The sequence below is a fragment of the Scyliorhinus canicula genome, chromosome 16, assembly GCF_902713615.1.
Source record: "Scyliorhinus canicula chromosome 16, sScyCan1.1, whole genome shotgun sequence".
Lineage (NCBI taxonomy): Eukaryota > Metazoa > Chordata > Chondrichthyes > Carcharhiniformes > Scyliorhinidae > Scyliorhinus > Scyliorhinus canicula.
Genome location: NC_052161.1, coordinates 27,766,938 through 27,786,888, shown reverse-complemented (window position 1 = coordinate 27,786,888; position 19,951 = coordinate 27,766,938). Strand labels below are relative to the sequence as shown.

Sequence of the window (19,951 nt, the reverse complement as noted above, 5' to 3'; positions counted from 1 at the left end):
TGAAACAACTGGGAGATTGTGCAAACTCCACACGGACAGCGACCGGGGCTGGGATCGTACCCGGGTCCTCAGCATCGTAGGCAGCAGTGCTAACCACTGCACCACCGTGCCACCCCAAATTCTGCAAATTATTTTAAGAGGTGTTTGGTTCGGATTGAATGAAAGACTGTCCTTGCATTGGCCGAGAATTGAATCCGGGCCGAGAATTCAACCACTGAGCCACCAATGCTGCTCTTGGAGTGAATGAAAGGAATGGGAGTGCGATTGCTGATTGTCGGATTGTTATTCAGTAGAGATTTCGGGGGCAAGTGTTCCTGCATTATATGCAACAAGGCAGGAATGTATAAACTAGTTTATTGTTTTGTTGCACAGAGCCTATTCAAGCTATCTTTTTCTTAGTCCAGGCGTACATTTCAAATCAGTAGAATTGTGCAAGCACAGTACAACAGTGTACTGGGTTGTAATCTTCATTTGTGTTGTGATTCTGATTGGAATGTAGAACGAGAATGTTTTCCTTTAAATTTGTAGGTGTGACTCTGAAACTGTCTATTCTTTTGCCATCAAACCTTTACTTGTTCCTCCCTTTTTACATTTGATCTGCTTGATTTTGACATTGGCTTATTGTGGTTGCACACTGGTAGCTTCAGCTGCTCTGTATGGGTTATTCCAGCTCTTTCATCCCATGGTCACTGACTTAACCTAAACCCATGAACCTTCTCTGTTGGAAGTCCTATCTTGTCTACTGTGGAGTTGTTGATCAACATCAGCTTGGGAAAGGTACCTGCAGGGCCTGTGCACCATCAACACCACCCTGGATCGATTAAATATATTTAATACATGCTGAATATTTCATAAGTTTAAAAAAAAATGCTTAATTATTTAAGCATTAATAGAATTGTCATCACCTTCAAATTGTAAAATCAAAACAACTATTCATGCTTTGGTTGCAGAAGGTCTGCACGGCTGTCACATTCAATGTTGTGTGCAATAATGATATTTATTATTGTTACATTAACTTACATTAACACTGCAATGAAGTTACTGTGAAAAGCCCCTAGTCGCCACAATCCAGCACCTGTTCAGGTACGCTGAAGAAGAATTTAGAATGCCCAATTCACGTAATAAGCACTGTTTTCAGGACTTGTGGGAGGAAACCCACGCAGACACAGGGAGAACATGCAGACTCTCTGACAGTGACCCAAGCGGTATTAGAACCTGGGACCCTGGTGCAGTGAAGCAACAGTGCTAACCACTGTGCTGCCATGCCGCCTGGCATGTACCTCACTTCACTTGTCCTTGCTTTACGTGGATATCACTTCAGTCGTACTGTTAGGAAAAAAACAACGTGGATGAAAATCAGGGGAGTGTGGCAACACAGCATATATGGGCATCAGTCAACAAAATGTCTTGTGGGCTGCACTTTGAACGCAGCTGGGCTACATGTGGCCCCTGGGCCAATAATTGTTTCAGGTTGGGAGGTAATGTAACACTATGCCATGTACACATCACAACACTCGTTCACATTACCTGTGTGAATTGGTTACTGGTTCTGGAGGGACAGTAAATAGGCTGCACTGTGAAGAATGGAGCCTGTACAGGGTAACTGATATCCTCTCCGATGTACGACAATATAAGTACACCAGTTGTCTAGCTTGAAAATAGAAAACAATTCTAATAAATCTGTGCTATGGTCCAGCATAATTTTAACCAGTTGTTTCACAGCAGAGATTCTAAGCAAAGAGCGAATGTGCAGATGTGTTCGGTGGTGGGAGATCACACAAAGAAGAAAACGTATTCTTACTTGGAAAGCCAGTGTTATATATAGGAGAAGATAGAGTTGGTAGTTTTTGGGATGCAGTTCTACTTCCTCCAAATGAATGCATGGTTGTGCAGGTTCAGTATTAGCTCCATTTCCTGTATTTCCAATAATGTTTTTGTTAGCTCATAGTTTTGGCTAGCTCTCGTGGAAGTTTGGTGTGGAACTTTCATTTTCTAGGCCAGGAAGTGCATTATGATCTCTTAGAAGTCTTGTTGCATTATGTCTTGTGTTGAGCGGTTATTGTTCATCAGCATAAAAATAATTTAACCGAGCAGTATGTTGCTTGGTGAGCATCGAACAGAACCTCACATTCCTGCATTTGGCCAGTCCCAAGTTAAGTAGTGCCTCATTTAGATTATTTATCAATCTTGCCTCTTGCATTTGTTGGAGAAATTTCATAGAACTTACAGTGAAGGAGGCCATTCGGCTCATCGAGTCTGCACCTTGCTTAGAAAGTGCACCCCACCCAAGCCCACATCTCCACCCCACCCCCTGCAACCCAGTAACCCCACCCAACCGTTTTGGACACTAAGGCCAATTTGGCATGGCCAATCCAGATAACCTGTACATCTTTGGACTGCGGGAGGAAACCGGAGGAAACCTACACAGACACTGGGAGAACGTGCAGACTCCACACGGGCAGTGACCCAAGACGAGAATCGAACCTGGGACCTTTGGAGCTGTGAAGTGACAGTGCTAGCCACTATGTTACCATGCTGCCTACATGGTTTGCTACTGTCAAAATCCGAGAGGTTTGTTATAATGTCTGCTTTTGTTTCTCATAAATTTAACTCTGCTTGCCTGGGCACCTGTGTTGTTGCGGAGGAAGGACTACCTTGGGTCCCATTGTAGTGAAAACGCATATCTCATTTTCATTGCTGTGGCAGCATTTCTAGTCCATTCCTAATGCAAATAGAAGTTGGAGGTGAGGGGTCAAATATGAAGCTTTTAAATCGTTCAGCATTGCTTTGTTCTGGATAATGCCATATTTGTTGAGCGCTGTTGCAGTTGCACTTATCTAGGCAAGTGGACAATGTTCCATCCATCACGCTCTTTAATTGTAGTTGGTAGATAACTAGGTGTTTTTGAGGGTCAGGAAGTGAGCCACGACAGCACAGTGGTTAGCACTGTTGCTTCACAGCACCAGGGATCCTGGCTCGATTCCTGGCTTGGGTTACTGCCTGTGTGGAATCTGCACGTTCTCCCCGTGTCTGCGTGGGTTTCCTCCAGGTGCTATGATTTTCTCCCACCAGTCCTGAAAGAAACATTGTTAGGTGAATTGGACATTCTGAATTCTCCCTCAGTGTGCCCATACAGGCGCCCATCTACGGGAATTTTCGCAGTAACTACATTGCAGTGTTAATATAAGCCTACTTGTGACACTAATAAAGATTATTATAATAAAGATTATTGTTGCAAAATGTCCAGCCTCTGGCCTGCTGTCGAATCACAGATTTGTTTTTGATGAGTGCTGATTTCCTTGATAAATTAGTCCTTGGGTTTGCCAAAGAGAAAAACAAAGTTTTAATGAAAAAATTCCCTTGGTGAATAATTATGTTTCAGCTGCTAATATAGATTAGTATTAGTCACATTCAGCACCTTATTTGCTTCCAGTTGGTGCCCTGGTACCTGTTTGCCAAGCTTCAATGCTTACTGTCCCTGTTTCCTTTTAAAAAAAAAATAAAAAATTTAGTACCCAATTCATTTTTTCCAATTAAGGAGCAATTTAGTGTGGCCAATCCACCTACCCTGCACAGCTTTTGGTTTGTGTGGGCAAAACCCACGCAAACACGGGGAGAATGTGTAAACTCCACACGGGACAGTGACACAGAGCCGGGATCGAACCTGGGACCTCGGCGCTGTGAGGCAGCAGGGCTAACCCACTGTGCCACCGTGTTGCCCCTGTCCCTGTTTCTCTGCTAACGTTTGTGAAAGCGGCATGGTTCGGATATGCAACAATAGACATTGTGGCCAAGGTTTTCCACTTGCTCCTGGACTTCTCTTAGTCCAACGTTGTCGCCGCCGCATCCCCCATATCTTTTGTTATGGACAGGAAGGTTGTGGGATGTTGGGCACCGCTACTGAACATGAAGACTCTTATTCCTAATATCTTACTGATGGCTTTGTCATCCTGCGTCACAAACCATTTCTTAGGAATTAAGGCAAGCTCAGCAACCAACAACTTGATTCTGATGCTCCTGAAAATATATTCAGCTAATGAGTCAAAAACAACTGCGGAACATCCCATGATCTGTACTGGGTTCGAAGCATATTAGTTTCCAGTAGATTGAAGGAGCACTAGAGGTGTGCCAATAGCCTCAGAGGGGAGGAAGATGTAAGGAAAGAGGTGTTGTCTTAAGGATGGACTGTTACACCAAGGTCCCACTGCCTCCTTGGGTGCACCTCAAATACCATGGCACTGTTTCTGGCAGCATAGTCCTGACCGAATCATATCTCTCAAACATCTGTGTTTTTAAAAAAAAAAGGAACAGACTATCAGTCATTTCCTTGCGGTTTGTCAGTTCTTCCTTAGTGAAAATTGGTTAACTCATTTCCCTCTCATTACAACTGTGACTACACCTCAAAAGTAGCCAATTGGCTGTAAAGTGCTGTGGGCCATCCTACGGTTGTGAGGAATGCTGCACAGAAGCATTCTTTTTTGGTTTTGACAGCCCTCTGTATGGGGCATCCACAGGGCACGTTACTCTTTAATGAAATTTGTTTCTCAAAATCCTATTCCAACTTTTACCTTGGTTTTAAGTTTCAATTTGTCCAATATTTGAGCAGAGTGGAAATCGTGTAGGTGCTGAAGTTTTAGACTGTATTGAAATTTAATTTTTCTAGAAACCATTACAATTCAGTGAAATATTGGATTGTGTGTGTGTGCAAGGAATGGCATATGATATGAATGGCATTGGTTGCTTTGCGCAAATAGGCTTGTTTTTTTTAAAACTTTAGTGCGCAACCCACCCAGAAGTCTGATTTTATTATTTTGGTTTTGATTGGTTAATTGTGCAGTTCTTCTCTCAATATTTTCACATGTTTTGTTTTCTCAGGCTACTGGATCGCATGCAGTAGCCTTTTGAGCAATTACTGTGGAAAATGTTGTTAAAGCCTTACTGTTCTTCGACGAATTGTAACAGCAGATCATGAGTGTCCAACCATTGTAGAATGTGAGATTGAATCTATTTCCTGTCGGGCAGAAGCAAAAGGGGGAGTGTGCCACACAATACTTAAGTTGCCCATAAACATTGCGTAATCTTTCGAAAGGAAAAGCTGCAACAGTCTAATGTGTATTACCGTTGAATAACCATGAACGAGTATTTATCGAAACACCAGATAAAGAAAAACGCTAGTTTGAAAAAAAAATTCTAAGTTAGGAAAGAAGTCCTAATAATTTAAAAATTATCCAAACAAAACAATAAGTCTAGCCAGTTTTAATTACATTGAGTTGGAGTCCCAAAGCTCAATAACCGGTTGATTAGTTAAGCTGCTTCAGATGCCTTAAATCGTAAGTCTGATGAACCAATTGCACTTTTTTACAGCAAAGAATTGACTTTTTGAAGCGAGAACTGTCCAATTAGTCCTACCCTCCGCACTTTTTCTTCAACTTGGAAATTGTTTTCCCCTTCACGAATTTATCCAGTTCCCCTACTTGGCCAAAATTCCTCCCTTAAACATCACAAAAAGTTAACTGGTCGCTTGTATTGTTTGTGGGATCTTCCTGTGTTCAGAAAAGATGAGCGGCTGTAACAACCATTGGTATTCAGTGTGCTTGACAATAAATATCTACAGATGCGCGGTAAAGAACTTTTAGTTTTTTATTTGAAACCGAAACTTCTGGAATTTTGCACATTGTCATTTTGAATCTGGTTGGTGGTGCTGAGAATAGTAGAAGCTCTGACAAATTTTGGCAGGTCGGTGCCCTAGCTTCCACAAACAAAGCAGGTTTTTTTCCCCTTAGTGTACAGTAATTGAGATATCTCGCTAGTTATTGCATTCTGGATCCAGACAGAAACCCGTTGACCCATGTTCTGCAAAATCCAGGGTCCATAAATGGAAACGGAACGCATACTCAAAAACCAATCGGCTTCCTGCCTACTGGCTATAATTAATATGAGTGCAAATCGAATTTGGGAAGTTTTCATTCTGTTGTTAGTCTCTCTTGCATGTGGGTGACTTGTGTGGGAAATGGAAACAGTTTGCATTGGTAGCTTATATTGTATTTTTCTTGGTCAGGGTGGATTTTTGGGTTCGAGTTCGAGGGAGTAGTGTGTGCCGCACTTCACCTAACAACCTATGCACTCGCAACTGAACAGCTATTCATCCATGGACTGGTGTAAATAGTTCTGCTCAGTTCAGTGGGAGTTCAACCTTGAACATAGAACAGAAGTGTCTTAATTTTGAGAATATAACACTTTTAAACAGATACTAAATTTAACCTCCCAATCTGTGTAAGTAAGAAAATGACACATTTGAGAGGAATTTAAAAAAAAAAAGGATTTTTCTTTTGGTATTTTGACATTGCTAGGAGAATTGATGTTAAGTGGGTGAGTCTAATTAAGTCTGAGCTTTATGACATATACTGAACTATATTTCATCACACTTCTTAGCAGCATGTGAATATAGGTTAGTGTTAAGAGCTGTGGGTAACTTAAATTATTGATTATTTTTTTGCTGGAAATATTTTGGTAATAAAACTAGTTTGAAAAATGATCTGCAAGTGTCGTGTGGTATTTCAGTTGTAACTTTACAAATGAGGTATTAGTGTTACTGCATACCTTCCAAGTGGAGTGTTTAGAACTGAGACTGCTACTTTAATTTAGAATTCAGTGTTAAATTGTTTTGAAATTAATTCTTGGTGAGCTGAGATTTTCAATTTAACTCTGCCTGCATTAATTGTTTCACTATCACTTGCATGAATGTTTTACTTGGGCAGACTTGATTCTTGGCTTGTAATCCACCTGAGAAATCTCCATTTTCAAAAAAAGAGTTAATTTTTAATATCTGTTAGACAAAGAAGTAAATGTTATGCTGGCTTCAAAGTTATGCAAGATTTTTTTCCCTCTGGCTTGTGTCTTTTAAGAATGATGCCTGAGTTGAATTCAACATTGCACCCCTGCTGTTGATTGTGGCAGTCTTGTGGACTGGAGATGGTGCAGGGGAATTTCAAGTTGCTCATGGTTGGTCCATATTCTCCACTAAAATGCATGCGATCATTCCATTAAGAAGCATTGCAATTATTTTAAAAAGTGACGGAACTGATTGAAGAATAAGTAGACACATTATTTGTACCTCTAAAGCTTTCCTTTTAACTTAATTCTTTTTTTTTAAATTTAGAGTAACCAATTCATTTTTCCAATTAAGGGGCAATTTAGCATGGCCAATCCACCGAGTGTGCACATTTTTGGGTTGTGGGGGTGAAACCCACGTAAACATGGGGAGAATGTGCCAACTCCACACGGGCAGTGACCCAGAACCGAGATCGAACCTGGGACCTCGGCGCCGTGAGGCAGCAGGGCTAACCCACTGTGCCACTGTGCTGCCCATTAACCTCATTCTTTACTGTCATTTCAGAGTTTAAAAAAAATATAATGATTTTTCTTTAGTGCCAGGAACAGGCGTCGCAGAATGGCGGTGGTTGAAGATAGTGGAGTGGTAGTAACATCGATGGACTAGTAGTAATAGGCCAAGTTGGTGGAATTTAAATTCAATTGATAAATCTGGAATTAAAAACTAATCTCAGTAATTGTGACTATGAAACCATTGTTAATTGTTGTAAAAGTCCATCTGGTTCAGTAAGGCCCTCTAGGGAAGGCAATCTGCTATCCTTACCTGGTCTGGTCACAGGAGACTCCAGACATATAGCGGCGTGGCTGACTCTTGACTAGCTCTCAAATGGTGTGACAAGGCAGCCAAAGAGCAATTGGGGTTGGACAACAAATTCTGGCCTTGCCAGTGATGCCCACATCTTATGAAAAAAAAGAAAGAAAACGTGACAAACTGTAGCCCAACATGATGTGTACTCTTTTATATTAAGAGACAAGGTTTTGGATTTATGTGGAGTTATGCCAGTATAGTTTCCACTTTAACTTCCGTCCTCTCAGGGCGGTGCATTGGTTAGCACTGCTGCCTCACGGCGCTGAGGACTCTGGTTGGATCATGGCTCCGGGTCACCGCCCCTGTGGAGTTTGCACATTCTCCCTGTGTCTCACCCCTGCAACCCAAAGGTGTGCAGGGTAGGTGAATTGGCCATGCTAAATTGCCCCTTAATTGGGTAAAAAAGAATTGGGTGCTCCAAATTTATATTTTAAAAAAACTTCCACCCTCTCCACTGCCACCGTTGTAGTTAATTCTGTTGGCCCAACAGAATTACAATCACATACAAAGAGTTGGGGGACAAACATTAGGGGCAATTTTGAGTTTGGAAGAGAGGTATGCCCCTATTCCTAATTTTTGTGCCTGTTCCACCTTGGTTTGTTCAATATGATCAGTTTGTGCGATTGGAGAAATTATGTCGGCTGGTCAACATACCCGCAGGGAAATCCAGGCTGTTATCATAATCCGACGTAGTCCAGTGATGTTTCAACTTCCCTCATCAGCAATTAAATAAAAATTATTTAAAAAAACACCAAACTGCATCCGTTAAGGATGATTCTTTAAATTTAAAAAAAAATTCAGAGTATCCAATTATTTCTTTTCCAATTAAGGGGCAATTTAGTGTAGTCAATTCTCTTTGGGTTGTGGGGATGAAACCTACGCAGACACGGGGAGAATGTGCAAACTCCACACGGACAGTGACCCAGGGCCGGGATTCGAACCGGGTCCTCAGCGCTGTAGGCAGCAATGCTAACCACTGCGCCATGTGCCGCCCTTATGATTCCTTAATCCATTGATGACAATAGGTGTTCAACACCTGGGTATATGACCAAACCTCTGTTCTGTGTATAAACATTTGTTGGAGCATCGCTGTTCTGTTTTAATTTAAGATTTCATGTGTAGTATAGCACTTAAAGCACCATGTTTCTCAGTGCAGCTTGTCTGTACAGTACCCATCCCATTGTACCGAATTTGTGTGTAAAAATTTGGCTTTGCCAATGTGTGGAATTTTTGGGATTAAACGTAATCAGTCTGACTAGGTATATGGCTTTTTAATTGAATTTCCTTTCCCCTCTGGGGCTCAAGCTCAAGTAGAATATAAGCTCCTCCACCCCCCCCCCCCCCCCCCCCCCCCCCCCCCTAATTGCTGTTAAGGGTCTTGGGTCAAATGTGTTTGGGCAGTCTCGGCCCATTCCCAGTGGATCTCTGTCCACCCCATCACCTACCAATAATTTGGCCTTATTTGGGCAAGCCTCTTTAAAAGAAGAGACTAGAATCTCTTGTGTGTGGGAAAAGAGACTTTTGTTCTGAGGTTGTAGTTGGAGCTTATTGTTGGGACAGCATCGAGTAAAAGGATGATTGTAACTTGCCTTGACTGCTCATTGGTTTGTCTGCTCTATATGAGCATGTTCCGTTATTGGCCCTATAAATTCATAGCATAGTGATGTAGGAATTGCCAATGGTCTGGGATTTTGTTACCCTGGCTTCCTATTTAAACTCTTCTAATGGATCCAGTGCTAGAACTGATGACAAAGTAGCTATATTTGCAGATGACAATACAGTCTGAATGTGAACAACACAAGCTGCAGGAGGATTTTAATATATTTTGGAATTGAGTTGGCCTGTAACAGCTGAAAATTCAATGCGGTGAAACAGAAAATGCTCCACAGGTGGACACTAAATCTAGGAATGGGCTGTTACTTAAGTCAAAAGAAAAGATGCAATGAAAACAAAAGAGATCTGTTAAATTAAAGCTATCATGACCATGCTTGTTGGCAAGGCAAATAAGACATTAGATGATGAGATTAATATGGAGTTTAGAATGGTGTGGTAATCCTGCCACTTTTGAAGTAGTGGATATGACCAGCCTCGGAAAGTCGTCTGCAGGTCTGGCTGCTGCAGTTCAGAAATGATACTGCAGCTGTTGTAAGCATGTAGAAGAGGGTAACCAGAAAGATTTATGGGGTTGGAGGGATTGTTTTTGTGGAATTTACAGTGCAAAAGGAGGCTATTCGTCCCATCGAGTCTGCACCAGCCCTTGGAAAGAGTTCCCTACCCAAGCCCACACCTCCATCTTATCTCAGTAATCCAACTTAACCTTTTTGGACACTAAGGGCAATTTAGCATGGCCAATCCACCTAACTTGCACATCTTTGAACTGTGGGAGGAAACCAGAACACCCGAATGAAAACCACAGACACAGGAAGGACGTGCAGATTCCACACAGACAGTGACCCAAGCCAGGAATCAAAGATGGGACCCTGGAGCTGTGAAGCAACTGTGCTACCCACTGTGCTACCATGGCGCCATGCTGAATTGAGCAGAAATGTTGACCGCGGTGTTTGTGGTTGTAATAACAGTGAACTGTTGGTGTCTGGCATCATTACTTTGTGAAACTGACAGTAACTTCTGGCCTCTGCACATGCAGAAATCCAGAGGTTGCCCGCTCTCCATAGGGACACATTGTCACACTCTTCACAGAAACAATCAACACAGAATCAGTGTTTTGATGTGAACTTCATCCTTTATGTACTGTTCTTTCTGTAATTGAAAATGTTAAGCTCTGTTGCATGTGTTGTGACTTGAGTTTTTAATGGCATATGAAGGCATGATTACTGCTGAACAACCTGCCTATCCCTGAAAAATTGATTTCAGAAGTCTGGCATGCATTTTCCTCCATTCTATGATTTTTAAAAATCCATCGGTTTTTAAAATAATTAATCTTGTTTGGCTTCTGATATTTTAGCTTCTACCGTAATCCCATAAGTATGTCCTAATCTTTATTTCGCTCGCTACAACATGATTTAAAAACTGCATAATTAGTGATTTTTATTTGTGATGTTTTGTTATGTTAAAAAAACATAATATAAATAATTTGCTGTCTGGGAATTCTTCAGTCTGATTTTTTTGCTCATTTTGCTGGATGATACTGTTCCTAATCACCAGATCTGCTTTAGAAGTGTCTGAATGAAACTAACATCATAATAGGCAAGATTGTTGGGGCGGTACAGTGACACGGTGATTAGCATTTCTGCCTCACAGCGCCAGGGAGCCGGGTTCGATTCTGACCTCGGGTGACTCTGTGCAGCCTGCACATTCTCCCCGTGTCTGCGGAGAATTCCTCCGGGTGCTCCGGTTTCCTCCCACAGTCCAAAGATGTGCAGGTTAGGTGGATTGGCCATGATAAATTGCCCCTTAGGTCAGGGGATTGGTCCTATGTTGGGGGGTCTTTCGAAGAGTTGGTTCAGATGCGATGGGCTGCATGGCCGCCTCCTGTGCTGTAGGGATTCTATTGACGCCATGGAGCCTGCTAAATTATTGTGGGCTTTTTGATTAGATGCTTTGGGTTGATATTTCAGTGAACACGTAGTTAATCTGTGAACAGGCTCCGAATGGAGATTGTGGAACCAAGAAGTATTGCTTAATTCCAATGCAGTTTAGACGTCTTGCCACAAGTAATACAGAATATGAGTAATTTGAAACATGACATGGCAAGTGTAGCGTGCTTGTGGGAACAGGTAACTTTGGATCTGTGGTTCCCAAAGTTTTTCAACACTGGAGGTTTTTTTGCCACCTCTTGTCTGAGTATGTTATGGACTAATTATAGAGATTGATTGCCATGATTAGTCAGAAGCGGTCATATGACTACCAGGATGGTAGAAGGCGAAATCGCTGGACCTTGATCTTTTGTAGATAGCCGTTCCTATGTTCCATAGTCATCAATTCTTAGATTGTTGCACTAAAATAATTGCTGACTTCCTATAGCCATTGGGTTTCTGTCCACCTCAATAATGCCATTATAAACTGTTAAACAAGCTTTCTCATTGACATGCCGTTAATTTAGGGGGTTGTCTCCAAGCAACCTGATGGTCATTGCATTTGGAGGCATCAATGCTCGATGCTGCTGCATGCTGACAGCATGTGTGACATGCACTGATTAAGTTGGGATGTCCTCTAGACGATCCAGCATTGGATCAATCTTAAAACCTGTTTTAAGAAAAGATACTCATTTTATCCTACCTATGGGCATTAAATTTGTAGTTGATCTAATTGTTTCTAATTTTCTGTTGTTTAAAATTTCTGCCTCCTTGGTTGCGATGTTACCTCGTCTTGCATGTAATCGCACCTTCATAATTGCAGGACTGACCTGCTCGACCGTGGTAGTGAAAAAAACATGTACTTCTTCATTGGAGGTAAAGTGTTGGTGTTTAATCCTTGATCAAAGAACGTTGCAGTGCCACCAGCATTATCGTGTGACCGATTTGCTGCTGTTGGCTGTCTTGACCAGAGTAGACCCACCGTAGAAAGGGAGCATATATGCCGTGCCATACCATACGTTGTTGCTCGGAGTCTGATTTCAAAATAATTTCCCCCTCACGTCACTTAAATTTGTTTTTTCTATCGCCAAGCTGTGTGAACCTCAGATCTCTGGGCCTGATCCTAGGTTTAGCTGAAATTGTGCTTCCACCCACAATGTGTAGTATCGTTGGGCGGGATGCCTTTATTGCTTTTCTATGTTTTGATCTTTAGATGTATGCCTGGATGACCTAATGACCCCTCTAAACTCTTGTATTGTCGCTAACAGCAGCCCTCGAAGGAAGCGGTGGTTTTCTTCGGTTCCTCCTGAGGCAGTGGAGCTGACTGCAGCAAATGTGAATATTGCGGATGGCTACTGCTGTTCCACTGTAGATCGGTACTGACGTTCTTCAACGATTGGGAATTGCCTCGTAGCTAAAATTGAAGTGGTGGTTCCGACTTTCAAACAGCCATGCATGTATTTTAATGTTTTGCTGTGCAATATAAGTAATACAGATTCTAAAGTTTGGTACTGGAGGACTACTATTTGAACATATGGCACAAATGGGGTTCTAAAATCTGGTGTGAAGGTAACATGAAAGGCATTTCGCACCAATATATATATGCAACATAAAGGGAGGATTAAAGTACCAGGACATAGTCTCTGCTAATCAAGTGGTAGACTCCGTGATCATTGGTTACCAAATACAATAGACAGTGGTATCAGATTCTGAATTAGTTATTTTGGTTTGTATCAGTACAGGTGTGCATGCAGATAAAAACACGCACACATAGTGAAAGCAGAAAATGCTGCAAATATTCTGATCTCTAATGAATGAAGTGAACTTGTGGATTTAACCCTTCATCACAATTGAAAACTGAAGGATTACACTTGTAATGGTAACTTGATTTTCTTTGGTATCTTATTTATTTGTAACCGTCAGGTGTATTGAATAATTTGGCATTTGTTTGAAAATATTTGATTTAAAAAAAAAACTGTACAAACCACTGATACTAATTGGACTTCATTTATTGTCAGGTGTACTGAGGTACAGAGAAAGGTGTTGTTCTGTGTACAGTCCAGGCAGATCGTTTCCTACATGAAAAACATAGGACATATGATAAATACACAATGTAAATACATAGACATGGGGTGAAGCATATGTGTTATAGTACTTCAACAGTAGAGAAGATGCATGGAGAGTTCAATTCAGTCCATAAGAGGGCCATTCAGGAGCCTGGTAACAGCGGGGAAGAAGCTGTTTTTAAATCTGTTAGTGCGCGTTCTCAAACTTTTGTATCTTCTGCCCAATGGAAGAGGTTGGAAGTGTCTTCTGACTTGGGTTAAGATTGTTTCTCATACTATCCCTTCAGTCCCTAGAGCTCCATTGTTATCCACTAAGGTGTTACTGCCATCTTTCTTTCATGAGATAGCTGTGGTTAAATTTCTCATGGAGCACTTTGCTCCCCATTGGCAAGAAACCTGAAAGTGTTGTCAGAAAAGTTAACTCTACTCTGGAAACGAATGCATCCCAATTGTTATATGCATTTGTTGGTGTCTTTCCATGGATGCCTTGTGTGAGGAGATGATGGCAATTAGAACATGTGTTGACTTATTTGAAATTATTAGTTTCCCTTCTGCTCTTAAGGTCTCCTTTTAAAAAAAAATTAAAAAAATTTAGCGTACATAATTAATTTTTTTCCAATTAAGGGGCAATTAGTTATTTTTGTTTGTATTAGTACAGGTGTGCATGCAGAAAATGCTGCCAATATTCTGATCTCTAATGAATGAAGTTAACTTGTGGATTTAACCCTTCATCACAATGCAGATAAAAACACGCGCAGTAGGGGCTGTTTAGCACAACGCTAAATTGCTGGCTTTGAAAGCAGACCAAGCAGGCCAGCAGCACGGTTCGATTCCCGTAACAGCCTCCCCGAACAGGCGCCGGAATGTGGCGACTAGGGGCTTTTCACAGTAACTTCATTTGAAGCCTACTCGTGACAATAAGCGATTTTCATTTCATTTTCAATTTAGCATGGCCAATCCACCTACCCTGCACATCTATGGGTTGTGGGGACGAAACCTACGCGAACACTGGGAGAATGTGCAAACTCCACACGGACAGTGACCCAGAGGCGGGATCGAACCTGGGACCTCGGCGCCTTGAGGCAGCAGGGCTAACCCACTGCGCCACCGTGCTGTCCCCTCTTAAGGTCTCTTGTCTAACCAACAAATGGTGCCTGTTGGGGAAAGAAGGGTTTTAGTTTGAAGAGGGTGGACACTGGGGTCTCTTTGACCAAAAGACAGTGCAGCTCTCCTCGAACAAAGAAGAAACGGGAATTTTGATAGCGCCACTAGATTGGGATCCCATGTGTCTTGTATTAAAACGGCTCGTGGATTCTTTTGGGGTTTAGAATACTTAACCAGCAGTTGGATTTTTAAAACATGTTCTTTTTTAAAAAAAGCACATGTGTTGTTTACTGCGTTGTGTAATTTCAGATTTGTACATTTGAAAGATGTGTGTATTTTCATTTTCTTGAGTAAGGAAGAATTAAGAAATGAATAACTATGGCATTCAAATATTGTTGACCTGTGCTAGTAGGAAATCCAGTTTTGAAGTCTTACAGAAACATTCTGCTTATAGCAATTTGTCATGAAACCTCTTGACCTGTGCTTCCTTCATACTTTCCTGGTCGAGCATTTAACGCTGTATGCTATGTGCAGAAAGCATGGGGCCTCAGCAATTATCTGGCGTCTGTTTCCATTGTGTGAGTGAATTGTTTGTGGGGTGGTTACTACTACGTAACTCTGTAGGACTGCTTGTGCCCATCTGGTTCTGGTTATCTATCTCTGCAGTAGGGCTGAGTCTCATTTCCTCACACTCACAAGGCACTACAAGCAGTGATCTTGTTATGCCTTAACATAATTGAAAATTACATGTTGTGCAGACTAGCAGCACTAAAATGCAGACACATAAAACATGTGGTTCAGGTAAAGAAACAAAGCAAATAAGTTGCATTGGCAATAAAGTTAAACCCCCAAAAAAGCAGATCAGCCGGTTGTGGAACTTTTGGCTGTGCGCTTTGTTTTATTTTGCAACCATTTTGATTAAAATATGAAATCGTAAATCAAATCTGTAACAAGTTGAGGACCCAGCCCTCCCCCTGGCTTCCTCTGCACAAATCCATTTGTTAGGTAACCCGACTAGAAGTCCTGCACTCAATAGTTGTTAAACTGACTGAGCTGCATAGTTAAGAAAGTGGCAACAAAGAAACCTTTTGTGCATTAACTCCTGGATGGCTACAGTATAACTTGTGTTCATGCTCCAATTATTAAATAAAGGCCGCTATCCAAAAAGGACTCGTACAATCGGCCTCCAAGTTTTGCCTTCCCTTTCTAAAAAACATTGAAACATGATCAAGAACCCCACCCATCTAAAAAATTGAAGTCACAGTTTGTATGTTACTCGTTCCAAAATCCCTCAAAATGACAATTTAACTTTGATGACGGCCCATCTGCCTCCACTTCATTTGATGAAGGAGCCGTGCTCCGCAAGCTTGTGATTTCAAGTAAACCAGTTGGACTTTAACCTAGTGTTGTGAGACTTCTTGCATTGGAAAGTAACTGATCGCAGAGTTAGTGACATGGGCCTATACATCCCACATTCCACTGGGTCCTTCCACTTTTTCGGGATTAGCGTGATTACTGCCTGCGTCATCGTCTCCGGCAGCTCTCCCTTCTCCAGCACTTCAGTAAACGCCCCCAACAAGTGTGGTGCCAGGTCCGTTGCAAATTCCTCATAACATTTCACCAGGTATCCGTCCGGCCCTGGGGCCTTCCCCGACTTCATACCCCGATACTACCCAGCACCTCCCTCAGCCCCAGGGACTCCTCCAACGCCTGCCTATTTGCTTCCTTCACCTGGGGAAATTCCAGCTCGTCCAGAAACTGCTCCATGTCCCCCTGCTCTCCTCCCGCTACAGTCCCTAGTAGTACTCCCTAAAAGTTTTGTTTATCTTCCCAGGCACTGGCATCACATCACCAGCCCCAGTCTGTATCTTCAATATTTCCCTGGACGTGGCCTGCTCTGCAACTGGTGTGTTTTATTGCATCCCTCTTGCCCTACACAGTTATCTTACCGCCCTACCCGTTGTCAAACCTGTCAAACTGCCCCAGCAACTTTTTCCTCCTCGCCAATCCCTCCGCGATGGCCACCCTCATACTGCCTGACTACCTCACTCACGAGACGGTCAGATTCCTCCCGCCTTTCCCTATCTGCACGAGCCTTAAACAAAATAATTTCCTCCTGGACCACTGCCATTGCTTCCCAAACAATGGCTGGCAACACCTCCCCATTCTGATTCAACTACATATACTCCTTAATCGCCGGCCACACCTTATCACAAAAAAACCCCCCCATCCGCCAACAACCGAGTCAAACATCCACCGTGGCCTTTGCTCTTGTCCCGATCTAAACCGAATCTCCAGCCAATGGGGCACATGGTGCGGGATAACTATCCCTGCATACTCTGCCCCTTCCACCCAAACCAACATCTGCCAGCTCACGACAAAGTAATAAATCCGCAAATACACTTTATAGACCTGTGAAAAGAAGGAATACTCCCTTGCCCCTGGGTTCTGAAAGCACCATGGATTGACCATGCCCATTCTCTCCAAAAACCCACCCAGCTCCCTTGACATTCATACCCTACCCATCTACTCTAGATTTACTCAGTCATGGGTTCAAAGCACAAAAGTCACCTATTAATAAACATAAATATGGATTTCAAATTTGCATTTCACTTGCTAGGTAAATTGACATTGAAAGTGGAGAAGATAGGAGGAGGTGATCCTCTAAGGCAATGTTGGGGGAGCTTCACTCGCCTAGATTCTAATACACAGTCATAATGCTTTCCTTGAAAAGCACAAAATTTGCAGATAAAGCAAGTGAGAATGCATGGCCTATATGGGGCAGCAAGGTAGCATTGTGGATAGCACAAATGCTTCACAGCTCCAGTGTCCCAGGTTCGATTCCGGCTTGGGTCACTGTCTGTTCGGAGGCTGCACATCCTCCCCGTGTGTGTGTGGGTTTCCTCCGGGTGCTCCGGTTTCCTCCCACAGTCCAAAGATGTGCGGGTTAGGTGGATTGGCCATGATAAATTGCCCTTAGTGTCCAAAATTGCCCGTAGTGTTGGGTGGGGTTACTGGGTTATGGGGATAGGGTGGAGGTGTTGATCTTGGGTAGTGTGCTCTTTCCAAGAGCCGGTGCAGACTCGATGGGCCGAATGGCCTCCTTCTGCACTGTAAATTCTATGTAAATGCTACCTGTGTCTGCTTTGCTATCCCAGTTGATAATATCAAATTGAATACTGTGTTTTGATTTTGAGGAACATTCTTGCATTCGGATTTTAATTCTGGAAATTATTAAATGTTTGTTCTGAAGTTTTGTAAAGTAATGGAGGTGTCCTACTGGGCAAATCATTGTGTTGACTCAAGAATAAAAGGAGTTACCATTGAAGTGTTCAAACGGAAAATTGGATTCAAAATACAAGATCCAAATAATGAACAGTGTACTGAGGCACAACTGTATAGAGAGCTAATGGAAATTGATGCAATTCGTTGTTATTAATCCTAAATAACTGGTTGCATCTAGATCATTGAAGGACAGCACAAGAAGTAGTGCTGTTTCTACATTCAGGTGGAAGTTCTTCTGAGGTTGAGCGTGAAGTTTGTAGGTGACAGTTTAGCTCAGTCGGTTACATACACCTCTGAGTCAGACGTATCATAATCTAAGCTAGCACTTAAGTGCAGTATTGAGTTGTTGGGCAGGGTAAATGAGAGGGAGGGAATGTTACACTCACATGTTCTGGAAGGGGCAATTGATCCCATTGTATTATTGTAACCAACAGTCGGAGCATAGGCCACTCACTTGCCGTTTGTTGGATCTTGCCACCCAGAAGCTGGCTGCCGCATCTGTACATGTACGAGATGACTTTGATCTTTTTTGGAAAATAAAATCTTCTCACTGGGACACGTGTTCATGGTTTCCCTTGAGACTCTCTCAAGTGGCAGGGTAGGAGTGGGTTCTCCATCATTAGTGGGACAAACTAGTTTGTTTCAGGTAATCTTGGTATTGTGTTCTGGAGGATGTGCAGAAGACAGTAATCGCACAGCTGATGCAGTTTATTGCAAAGAAAATTAAGAACCACTAAGAACCAGTTATCCATACGATTATGTTAACCTGGATTCTAATGGTGCACCGTCTTTAAAAAGCAGAAGCAAGTCCAACATTTGCTTCATTGGTGTTTATGCTCCACACAAGCTTCCTCACACCTTCATCTAACCCCATCAACATATCCTTCTATTCCTTTGTCCCTGATGTTTATTTGCCTTGGGATAAATGCATCTATCCTATTTGCTTCAACTACTCCTTGTGCTGGCAACAGCAGCCCAAAGCAGGATAAAAGAACATAAGCTACCATTTGTAGAAGCAAGAGTCCTAATATAAGTCCTTAAGTATTGATGCAGTGCTCACTCGTATGCACCATCAGACTCCGCACACTTCATTATCCCGTAAGCATTCTATTAATATATTCACAAAACTTAAATCTAGTGGATGTAACAAAATTGAAAAGATGTTAAATTTTAATCAGAAATCCTTGCTACATTTTTTTTAGGAAACTGGTTCTGATAAGACTTCCTCTCCTAACATATCATTAGAGATTGCGAAAAGCCACACAAGCAGTTGCCAAAACTGTATATGTGCATGTGTGAGCTTTCAAGGACTGATATGTGATTGCAACCATCCAAATTTGCAACAGTTTTACAATAGTGATTCCAAAAGGGAATTGGTTTTAAAAAAGAAATTGGATGAGCACCTGAAGAGAAATTTGCAGGGCTACAGGGAAGGAGGTGGAGAGTGGAACCAACTAAATTGTTATTGCGAAGCCAGCATGGATTTGCCAAGAAAAATGGCTTCCTATGTTGAAATTATTTGAGGAGTTGAGGATATTTTTGATATTACTCTGTTAACCATTGTCACCAAGCCATTCAACAAGGTGGTGAAGTTTGTTCTGTGAGCGTATAAAAATTCAAGGACAGCTTTTGCAAATACGACCGCTGCTCAAATGGTGGCGAGTAATTTATAATACTGTGCATTTTAGAATGTCATCCAGTGGAATGAAGATTTGATCGAGAAACAAGCACCATGCAACATGTTTTGGCTTTGACTTTTATGTTTTAATAATGATACATTACCATCTTTTGCGTGTTTTTTTCATAATTAATAACATTAATAGAACACCTGAAAGTATCCAATTCCGTGATTGGTCGGAGTGATTAAAAATCCTTTCGAGAGTGTGTTTGTGTGTGTGCGAATCAAATTTATCTATGATTTAGTCAGTGTTGCACACCTACGAATAGCTATGTTAGAAGAATTGAATAAAATTAGTCGTTATGTTTAGATGTACAGCAAAATAAGCTTTCATGTTTGAGGGTGGGGGAAACACCATTTTCATCACTGCTGGGTTTTTTTTACTGTAAAAGAATTCACTTAATATTGTTACAAATGTGAAAATGATACATTTTTCCCTAAATGCGTAGCTAAATTTGGTTGACTTTAATTTGAGGATTGAACTTTCACCAGGCGTGCTAATTTGGAATTTGATACTTGGGTTTCACGGGGACGAATGTAGTCCTTTATGTTAATGCCACTTCTTTGGCATTCTGTTGCTGTG

The 19,951-nt window shown here is 41.9% G+C and overlaps 1 protein-coding gene across 35 annotated transcripts in view; it reads left to right on the top strand.

The window, feature by feature from the left end:
• tcf7l2 (transcription factor 7 like 2) overlaps window positions 1-19,951 on the top strand; it is a 201,765-nt gene that overhangs the window by 64,365 nt on the left and 117,449 nt on the right. The gene's annotated exons all lie outside the window — the stretch shown is intronic.